The sequence below is a fragment of the Myxocyprinus asiaticus genome, chromosome 41, assembly GCF_019703515.2.
Source record: "Myxocyprinus asiaticus isolate MX2 ecotype Aquarium Trade chromosome 41, UBuf_Myxa_2, whole genome shotgun sequence".
Taxonomy (NCBI): domain Eukaryota; kingdom Metazoa; phylum Chordata; class Actinopteri; order Cypriniformes; family Catostomidae; genus Myxocyprinus; species Myxocyprinus asiaticus.
The window spans coordinates 342571-352500 of NC_059384.1; the positions used below are offsets into that span (position 1 = coordinate 342571).

The 9930-nt window shown below is 38.9% G+C and overlaps 1 protein-coding gene across 3 annotated transcripts in view; it reads right to left on the reverse strand.

Annotated features, from left to right (window-relative positions):
* Positions 1–9526: 9526 nt before the first annotated feature.
* The window catches only part of LOC127431912 (DNA topoisomerase I, mitochondrial-like), a 22950-nt gene continuing 22546 nt past the window's right edge, over positions 9527–9930 (reverse strand). For 2 of the 3 annotated variants that reach the window (XM_051682562.1, XM_051682563.1), the window contains one exon: positions 9527–9930. This exon is cut by the window's right edge and continues 586 nt beyond it. The gene's annotated coding sequence lies outside the window, so the exon portion shown is untranslated. The other variant, XM_051682564.1, reaches the window with a different exon arrangement.

A 9930-nucleotide genomic window follows, 5' to 3' on the forward strand; every position in this document is an offset into this window, starting at 1 on the left:
TTCTCCGCGGCATCCACGCACAACTCACCACGCGCCCCACCGAGAGCGAGAACCACATTATAGTAACCACGAGGAGGTTACCCCATGTGACTCTACCCTCCCTAGCAACCGGGCCAATTTGGTTGCTTAGGAGACCTGTCTGGAGTCACTCAGCACACCCTGGATTCAAACTCATGACTCCAGGGGTGATAGTCAGCGTCAATACTCGCTGAGATACCCAGACCTCTTCAATTTCAATTATTAATTATTTTGAAAACACTTTTTAGATTTTTGGATTTCATGTGTGTTGTGGTAATGAGAATTTTCACATGCACCAGAAGTGTGGAAAATATAAAATGTGTCTTCATTATAGCTACTGTTTAAAATGATTTCAGACTTCCCTTTCCATGTTGCCTAAATGAAGAAACTAAATGAAATTATTAACTTAAAAAAAAGACAAAGGGAGATCACATTTCATGAGAATTACTCTTATAGTGATATTTGACACCACACATCAAAATGAGTACTGAATGTGTTGGTTATGAGTGTAGGTATATAATACAGGAGCTCAGAGATGCGAACAAACACACGGATCAATGACAGCCAACATCTGGTGTAAACTACCACTCAATGAAGGCGTTTAAAAGTGAATTTATGTACAACATAAACTGAAGGATTACTTCACTCAAAAACATTCATTCTGCCATCATTCTCTCATCTTCATGTTGTTCCAAACCCGTATGATTTTCTTTCTTCTGTTGCGGATCATCCTGCCTAACATCTGCCTTTGTGTTTCACAGAGAAAAGAAAGTCTTACGGGTTTGCAACAACATGAGGGTGAAGAAATGCTTACAGAATCTTCATTTCTGGTGAACTTAAACACATTTTCTTTCATTGTGTGTATATGAAGGTCTAAAAGGGTTCGAGAGAGCAGCAGTTTCTCTCGGGTCTGATTAGCGCCATTCACAGGCTCTTTTGTCATTGTCTGTAACGGCCAGTGAGGGTCAAAGGTCGTGTGGCCCTGTTGAGGTGATTAAGCCGCCCCTGCGTAATACCAAAGGATTTACAGAACCGGTATGATCTAGCACAGAACCCGTCTGTGATGCAGGACTTCCTCTAAATCCACGTTTCTTTAATCAGCAGAAGGCGACTTTATGAGATACTATGAATAAATGCATGAGCGAAAACTAGACACCATGTCTGCTATTAGGACAGAATGGATAATTAGCCGGTCTTCCAAGAAGGATGTTGAATATACAAGCACAGTGTCATGAAAAATACATCCCAATCAGAGTTCAAAGGCGTGGATGTGTTGTGCGGTACGGCTCAGAGGTTCCTGACATACATTAAACCCAAAGTCAGATGATTTCAGAAGCCTGTTGCTGAGTTACAAACAGATTGACTTCATGTTCTCTCTTCAGTCAAAGAGTTTGACGATCTGAAGCCGAGAGACGCTGATAAACCGATTGTAACAGCTGTAAACGTGCGACGCATCTGCTGCACCGACAACCGACCATATGTAAAGTAACACTCTTTTGAGAAATGTTCAGACATTAAGAACGGAATCTCACTTTCCATACTGCAAAAAAAAAAAAAAAAAAAAAGAAAAAAGAAAAACCAAGAGAAAAAACAGCTTGGTGCCGTTAAATATACAAAGGCAAACAGTGAAAATGTTTTGACATATTCCGTTATCCCTAAGGGTCTCATGAGATGAAAGACCACCAGCGGAGGGTTAGAGTAACTTACCCTAACCTAACCCTAACTTACCCTAACCTAACTTACCCTAACCCTAATTTACCCTAACCTAACCCTAACTTACCCTAACCCTAATTGACCCTAACCTAACTTACCCTAACCTTACCCTAACACTAACTTACCCTAACCCTAACTTACCCTAACCCTAACTTACCCTAACCTTACCCTAACCCTAACTTACCCTAACCCTAACTTACCCTAACCTTACCCTAACCCTAACTTACCCTAACCCTTACCCTAACCCTAATTTACCCTAACCCTAACCCTAACTTACCCTAACCTAATTTACCATAACTTACCCTAACCTTAACCTAACCCTAACTTACCCTAACCTAACCCTAACTTACCCTAACCTAACTTACCCTAACTTACCCTAACCCTAACTTACCCTAACCCTAACTTACCCTAACCTAACCCTAATTTACCCTAACCCAGTGTTTCCCAACCACTGTGCCGTGGCACACTAGTGTGCTGTGAAAGATTGTCAGGTGTGCCGTGGAAAATTATCAAATTCCACAAAATAAATAAATGCATGAGAAAAAAAATAATAATTTCAGGGATCCAAACTCCTCACCTTTCAGAGAAATTCGCCATTTTGAAACCATAATCGGTCACTTTTGTGATTGTGAAGAGTAATGATTAATGTGTAAAAGTGGGTGATATTTATACACGTTAAGGGGCGTTCACATGACTCGCGTCAGCGCTGCAGAATACATTGAAGTCTATGAAGTGACGTCACTTTACATCAAAGTGTTTTTCACACACACGTTTTTGCTTCACCAATAATGTCTTTGAGAGTACTAAACAACAAGAAATATTTAAAAACTGTCCAAATGTGTGAAGAGACATTGAATGTCTCATTTCTTTTAATGAAATATTACCTCGTTTACGAATATCAGAGACCCCAGTTATTGAACCTAAACATAAACGAGTCTTTTTATTACTTTCTGCTATCAAAGCAACTGTAAGCTTTTTTTCTCTCTTCCAAATACATGTTTTCAATGTTTATTATGCACATCTCCCGCTTTTTACGTGGCAAACTCGTAAATTCGCCCCTCTGTGACGCTTTCTGCAACTCTTGTCATGTGGAGGGCAATGCGGCGCTTGACGCTGGCGATGAACGGAGCGTTGACGTCTCGACTCAACTCATGTGAAATGAGCTTTACAATGATGAAAGAACATTATTGAAACTCAAAATGATTATTATTTGTCTATTATTGTGGTCATGCTCAGCAGTTTAAATACTGTAGGAAAATGATCCCGTAGATCTGCTTTGTGTTTCTAATTCTTATACTGACGTCATGCAAGTTTTAATAAAGGAGAAGGACGTTACTGAAACTCACTATTATTAGACTATTATTGTTGTCTTATTGGATGAAAAATAATGCTCCGACTGAAGGAAGACTCTAGATCTGTTTAAACACTATAAAGTCTCTTGGGAGATTTCGGTCATGAACGACTCAAAATGATTCACTGACTCACTCATAGCACATAAGATGTTCATTTATCGCCACCTAGAGGCATTTCCAGAAGGGGTCACTGAACTAATCAGAGAATAAAATTGAACAAATTTGTGAAACAGAAGCAAGCCTCGCCAAAATACTCTTTATATTGCAGCTAATTCTGCGCAATCATAAACCTGAATAAACGTGAATCACTAAAATAGCTGGAATTGGTGCTTTTATCTTATTCTTTAAATAAAATATCCCCAGAAAAAATGTTCGTGGACCAGTGATTGTCTTACCTTTTTCACCCCTCATGAGTTTGTATCCCTGTAATTTGTTGTGGCATTGCAAGAACAAATCTACAAATTAGAAAAGAAGCAAATTAGTTGTTTTTTCATAAACCATTTAGCGCTCTTCCACCTGTGACCTCACACAGTGTAGCCTACCTATGTGACTTGTGCTTTGTTTTTTTGCATAGCTGAATTTCAAACAGTACAAGTAAACACGCTACTAAGATAGACAGAAAACATGGTCAAGTTCTAGAAAAGGAAAAATATTGATGATGTGGGATAGTGGTGTGCCGTAGAATGTTTTAGTCATAAAAATTGTGCCGTGACAGAAAAAAGGTTGGTAAACACTGCTCTAACCTAACCCTATCTTACCCTAAACCTAACCTAACCCTAACTAAACCTAACCTAACCCTATCTTACCCTAAACCTAACCTAAACCTATCCTACCCTAAACCTAACCTAACCCTAACTAACCCTAAACCTAACCTAACCCTATCTTACCCTAAACCTAACCTAAACCTATCCTAGCCTAAACCTAAACTAACCCTAACTAACCCTAAACCTAACCTAACCCTAACTAACCCCAAACCTAACCTAACCCTATCTTACCCTAAACCTAACCTAAACCTATCCTACCCTAAAACTAACCTAACCCTATCTTACCCTAAACCTAACCCTATCTTACCCTAAACCTAACCTAACCCTATCTTACCCTAAACCTAACCTAAACCTATCCTACCCTAAAACTAACCTAACCCTATCATACCTTAAACCTAACCCTAACTTACTCTAAACCTAACCTAACCCTATCATACCCTAAACCTAACCCTAACTTACCCTAAACCAAACCTAACCCTAGCTAACCCTAAACCTAACCCTAACTTACTCTAAACCTAACTTACCCTAAACCTAACCCTATCTTACCCTAAACCTAACCTAAACCTAACCCTAACTTACTCTAAACCTAACCTAATCCTATCTTACCCTAAACCTGACCTAACCCTAACTTACTCTAAACCTAACCTAACCCTAACTTACTCTAAACCTAACCTAACCCTAACTTACTCTAAACCTAACCTAACCCTAACTTACTCTAAACCTAACCTAACCCTAACTTACCCTAAACCTAACCTAACCCTAACTTACCCTAAACCTAACCTAACCCTAACTTACCCTAAACCTAACCTAACCCTATCTTACCCTAAACCTGACCTAACCCTATCTTACCCTAAACCTAACCTAACCCTATCTTACTCTAAACCTAACCTAACCCTAACTTACCCTAAACCTAACCTAACCCTAACTTACCCTAAACCTAACCTAACCCTATCTTACCCTAAACCTAACCTAACCCTATCTTACCCTAAACCTGACCTAACCCTAACTAACCCTAACCCTAACTTACTCTAAACCTAACCTAACCCTATCTTACCCTAAACCTAACCTAAACCTGCACAAATGATTTTAAATTTATTCAGGAATTGCTTTCTAAAACACATCACAGAAAAAGATTCTACTCCATTATCTACACTGATTGGCCAAAAAGTGCATACTCTAATATTTCGTTGGACCGCGTTTAGCTTAGATTACGGAACGCATTCGTTGTATTGTGCGTGTGGAAATGCTCTTACTAACATAGCTGTGAATTCTACTGTCGAGTTTTTACGATGTGAATTTGACAGTTAACCACTATCCTTCCAGGTTTTAATAATGCATTGGACAACACAATTCCAGTGATTTCAGCAATCTCAATAGTTGTTTTCTTGATGCAGGACAATAATTTGCCCCTTCTGAAACACAGTAACATCTTTTCCACGACCACGGGATATGTCTTCCGACATGATTGTGTAAGAAATGAGAAGCTGCACACTGCATCAGGGTTAAAGGAATTACTGCCATCTGAAACATATTAATCACTGTAATAATGATCCAATCATAGCCTCTTAAATATCTGCTGATTTAAATCCAAATGGTAACGTGTTGTTGTTGGCCAGACAGTGTATAATATCCTAATGTTCATCATCAGCGGTCACAAAAACAAATGTGCATATATGAACATAATAAATGTTTTAAAAGTATTCTACATAATATTATTTTAGAAATACTTTGTCATGCTTATTGAAAGTCAGTAACTGTAATCTGATTACAAGAATTTAAAATGTAATTATAGCTACACTATGTTTTTGACTATTGAGTAATTAGATTACAGTAACTAATTACTTGTAACCAGATTATAGCCAACACTGGCTTTGGTGGTCTCATTAACGGGTGTTTTTTAAAACCGTATCCCTCGGAGTATAATGCACGGAGGAAGCAAGAGAGGTTTTCGGCTGATCAGTGATTTGAGGAAATTCTGCTGCAGGCCTCCAGTTATACTCACAATATAAAATAATTGCATAGAGGACACCAACATTTGTTCTGTTCGTTTGGGTCTCATGTGTGTAATCCTCAGGATAAACAGCGGGAAAAATCCTTGTTGGGAATGTGCATGCCGCAGCTGAGCCGAGTGATTACCGGCCAAGAGAATCGAGGACTCTACGAGTACAAAAGATGAAGAAGAAATACAACCTGTACAAATCCAACATCTTACTCAGAAGGTCAATCTAAAGAAGAAAATATGGCAGGACTTGTTTGCCCTTGTTGTGGATTCTGTGAAAAACATTTATTCTGGTTGAATACATTTTTATTCATCATTTTTAGATTTGATGAAATGTTGGAGAGTAAAAACACGAGTAGTTAAAAGGAAATTTCACCCAAAATTCTCTCATCATTTCCTCACCCTCATGCCATCCCAGATGTTTATGACTTTCTTTCTTCTGCAGAACACAAATGAAGATTTTTAGAAGAATATTTCAGCTCTGTAGGTTCATACAATGCAAGTGAATGGTGGCCAGAACTTTGAAGCTCAACAAAGCACATAAAGGCAGCATAAAAGTAATCCATAAGACTCCAGTGACCAACTTACATAATCACAAATTCAATTGTTTTTACACTTTATTTAATTTTGGATATTTAGGGATGTTAGAATCAAGAGTGAACATAATAATCTGCCTTTAAATTTGGACGTTCCTGAAGATGACAGTGTTTTTAATCTACAACTCTTTGTCTTCGTGGTTTCATTAAAGCGTGAGGTTTTCTAAAGGAACACAAACTCTTGAGGGAATAAAATCTTGGACAGAAGGACAACGCCACGGTCCCCATCATAAAATAACAGCTGTTTGTCCTTTTGTTTCTCGCAATATAATGCGTCTTTATTGTCTAAATAAATCAGCGCTTTATTTGTTTCTCATGTCAAAAACGCCTCAGAATCAACATGGAGTTTCTGTATGGAATTAAAAACAAGTGCCAATCATCAGCTGTGTGACTGAAGTGGACTTCGTTCAGTGTTTCCTGCCGTTCTTCAGGAAGTGCAGAGGAGATCTTTGATGTGGTGGAGCGAGTGAACGAACTGCCGCTCGTCCAGATGGGGCTCCACGCCGCAGGAGGAATCGTTGCCGAATAATTAACACAATTTCTTTAAATGTCATCATAACTGGGGTCTGGGTATCTCAGCGAGTACTGACGCTGACTATCACCCCTGGAGTCGTGAGTTTGAATCCAGGGTGTGCTGAGTGACTCCAGCCAGGTCTCCTAAGCAACCAAATTGGCCCGGTTGCTAGGGAGGGTAGAGTCACATGGGGTAACCTCCTCGTGGTCACTATAATGTGGTTCTCGCTCTCAGTGGGGCGTGTGGTGAGTTGTGCGTGGATGCCGCGGAGAATAGCATGAAGCCTCCACAAGCGCTACGTTTCTGCGGTAACGCGCTCAACAAGCCACGTGATAAGATGCACAGATTGATGGTCTCAGACGCGGAGGCAACTGAGATTCGTCCTCCATCACCCGGATTGAGGCGAGTCACTACGCCACCACGAGGACTAAGAGCACATTGGGAATTGGGCATTCCAATTTGAAAAAAAAAAAAGAAGTAATTTTAACTACAATCCTCTAAATAAAGAAACATATAGCCATACTTTTCACATTTCCTGGTTTGGAACGGGGAAGTAAACTATAGCAGGGTTAACTTCTATAGTGTTGAATACGAGACCACAGCAAATGTTTTGAAAATATAATATTAATATTACGTTTCCACAACATTCCACAAAATTACAGCAGTCAGAAGAGAGATGCCAAATGTACTGTCCTTCCTCAGCAACTGTATTAGAAACCTCATCACAACTGTGGTAACTAGCTTTTTAAAACTAATTCCAATGTAATATAAAGCATAATGTTATAAATTATTATTAAAGTTATCTAGATTTATGCTGCTAAATAAAGTGGAAACACTTCAACACAGTCTTGGAAAGGGTCCATTATGGGGCCAAGCATCAAACGGACACGATTAACCAATAAGACAGTATTGACAGGCTGTAAATACTAATAGTTTACTCAAGCTTTATTTTTTACTATTCTTACTAGTTTTAATTAAGTTACCATTACGCTCTAAACCCCTAACCATTATTTAAATGGTCCTAATTAAGCAGAACTTGAAATGTCACATTTTGGATTTATAACTCAAATATACAAGTACTACTTAACGAGTACTACTAACTTAAAGTGATCGAGTACAACATTGCGGCTGTGTGGAATACCCATAAGCCCTTGCGCTTGAATATATTATGTTTGTTTGGTCAAAACAAGGGAGCTTGTGTAGAAAATGAATTATCATTATATAAAGATGTATATAGTTTTAATTCTTATGACTATTGTTGCTGTTTTGTTACAGCTGGTTGATAGTTGTGATTTGTCTGCAGTCTCCAATAGAGTGATTAGTGTTCCCTCTGGTCAACTTAATTTAAGTCATTCATCTTTACTCAACTGTACTTTACAAAAGTGCAGATTTATGTGCACTAAGAAGTACTGATGAGAATCCAATGTGCCATATGGCTAACCGAGATTCCAGTCATAATTTCCCTTATACTGTAAAAGTTGTGCTATAACAAAGTGTTTATATGAAGTCGGTCCACTGTTGGTCATGTTTGGGACGCTCTCGGGAGGTTATTTCCAGTCATGACTGTGCAGCTCATATCTACTTGAATGGGGAAAGACCGAAATCTCAATAACGGTTGATCAAGATGACGATCAAAGAACATATTTCAAATCAGCAGTAAAATATAACAACACTGGAATCGTATATGGTGCTTCTTTATCTCAGATTACGAGAAAACAGAATTTCCCCATCTTGCATACCTAATGCACATGCACGTTCTTGAGTTGATTGACAGGTGATGTCTGTATCTAAAAGGTGATTGGCTCTTTAAACTGTAAGGCGGGACTTCCTGTCTATACCGCTAGAGCTCCATGTTTGAGCGTTCCAGTTCCTCCCATTAATTTTACTAGAAGTGGCCCATCTCTGCTAAATAATCTCTGGCTATAACTCTATTTAAATAATTAAATAAAAACAATTATACTTTAATCACAGATGAGTCAAAGGTGCTGTAAACCTTCTAAAATTTCCACAAGCTGAGCCATTGGATTAGCCACGCCCCCTCTCACAAAACGCCACACTCCAAAGAGACCAAAATAGCTTTATTGGCACCAACAGGAGCAGGTTACAAAAACAACAGTAGCAAAACAGCGCCCTCAACTGACAACTGTTATGAACAACATGGCATAAAAATGGCATTAAGCCTCAATAATTCGCTGCAACTACAATACTATGAGAATGTGCAAAATGATTGACAGGCAGAAAGCGTCATTGATCGTGTTCCGTTCGTTTTTCACAACATAGCTTTGAGTGCCTTCAGTCGAATCAATACACAAAATAATTTAAGAGATTAAACTGTAGCTATCACAGCTAACTGCTAGATTAGATTATCAAACAATTAATTTGATAATTTTTGTTAATGATTGGCAACCAGTTGGTAATGATTCATACTAAGGCCACGTACACACTAATTCGTTTGAAAACTGTTTTCAGTGTAATGATGTCATCTTTATTGCCTGATCCCTAATATAATTACACAGATATTTTGGTGCTCCTGGGAATGTCTGATGTTTTATAGACGACAGCATGTGAAGAAATACACACAAGAGCATTTTCTCTGCTAAATTGTGTTTTATTGCAGCTTTAAGAGATAAAGACAACAGAAACACTCCTGCACACAAACTAAAACACACACTGCAGGTGTTTTACTTTAATATTCCCAACCGTTCCCTTCAGCGGCAGCTCAGATCCTGTCAGAGAAACTCTAATCCCGCTGAAATCTCTCTGCAGTCTCCAGCCGTGAATGCAGAACTCGCGGTGTTCTTCAATGATGACACTGTGTGAAACTGAGACGAGTGAATGGTGTGATACTTCAGCACACAACACGAAACATCTCTTTGGTTTCACATCAGTCAAACATGCAGTAAACTCTCTCTTTTCCCGCGGCAGTGACTCACGTTATGACTCAAATGCAGCGCAGCCGTCACGTTGACATTCC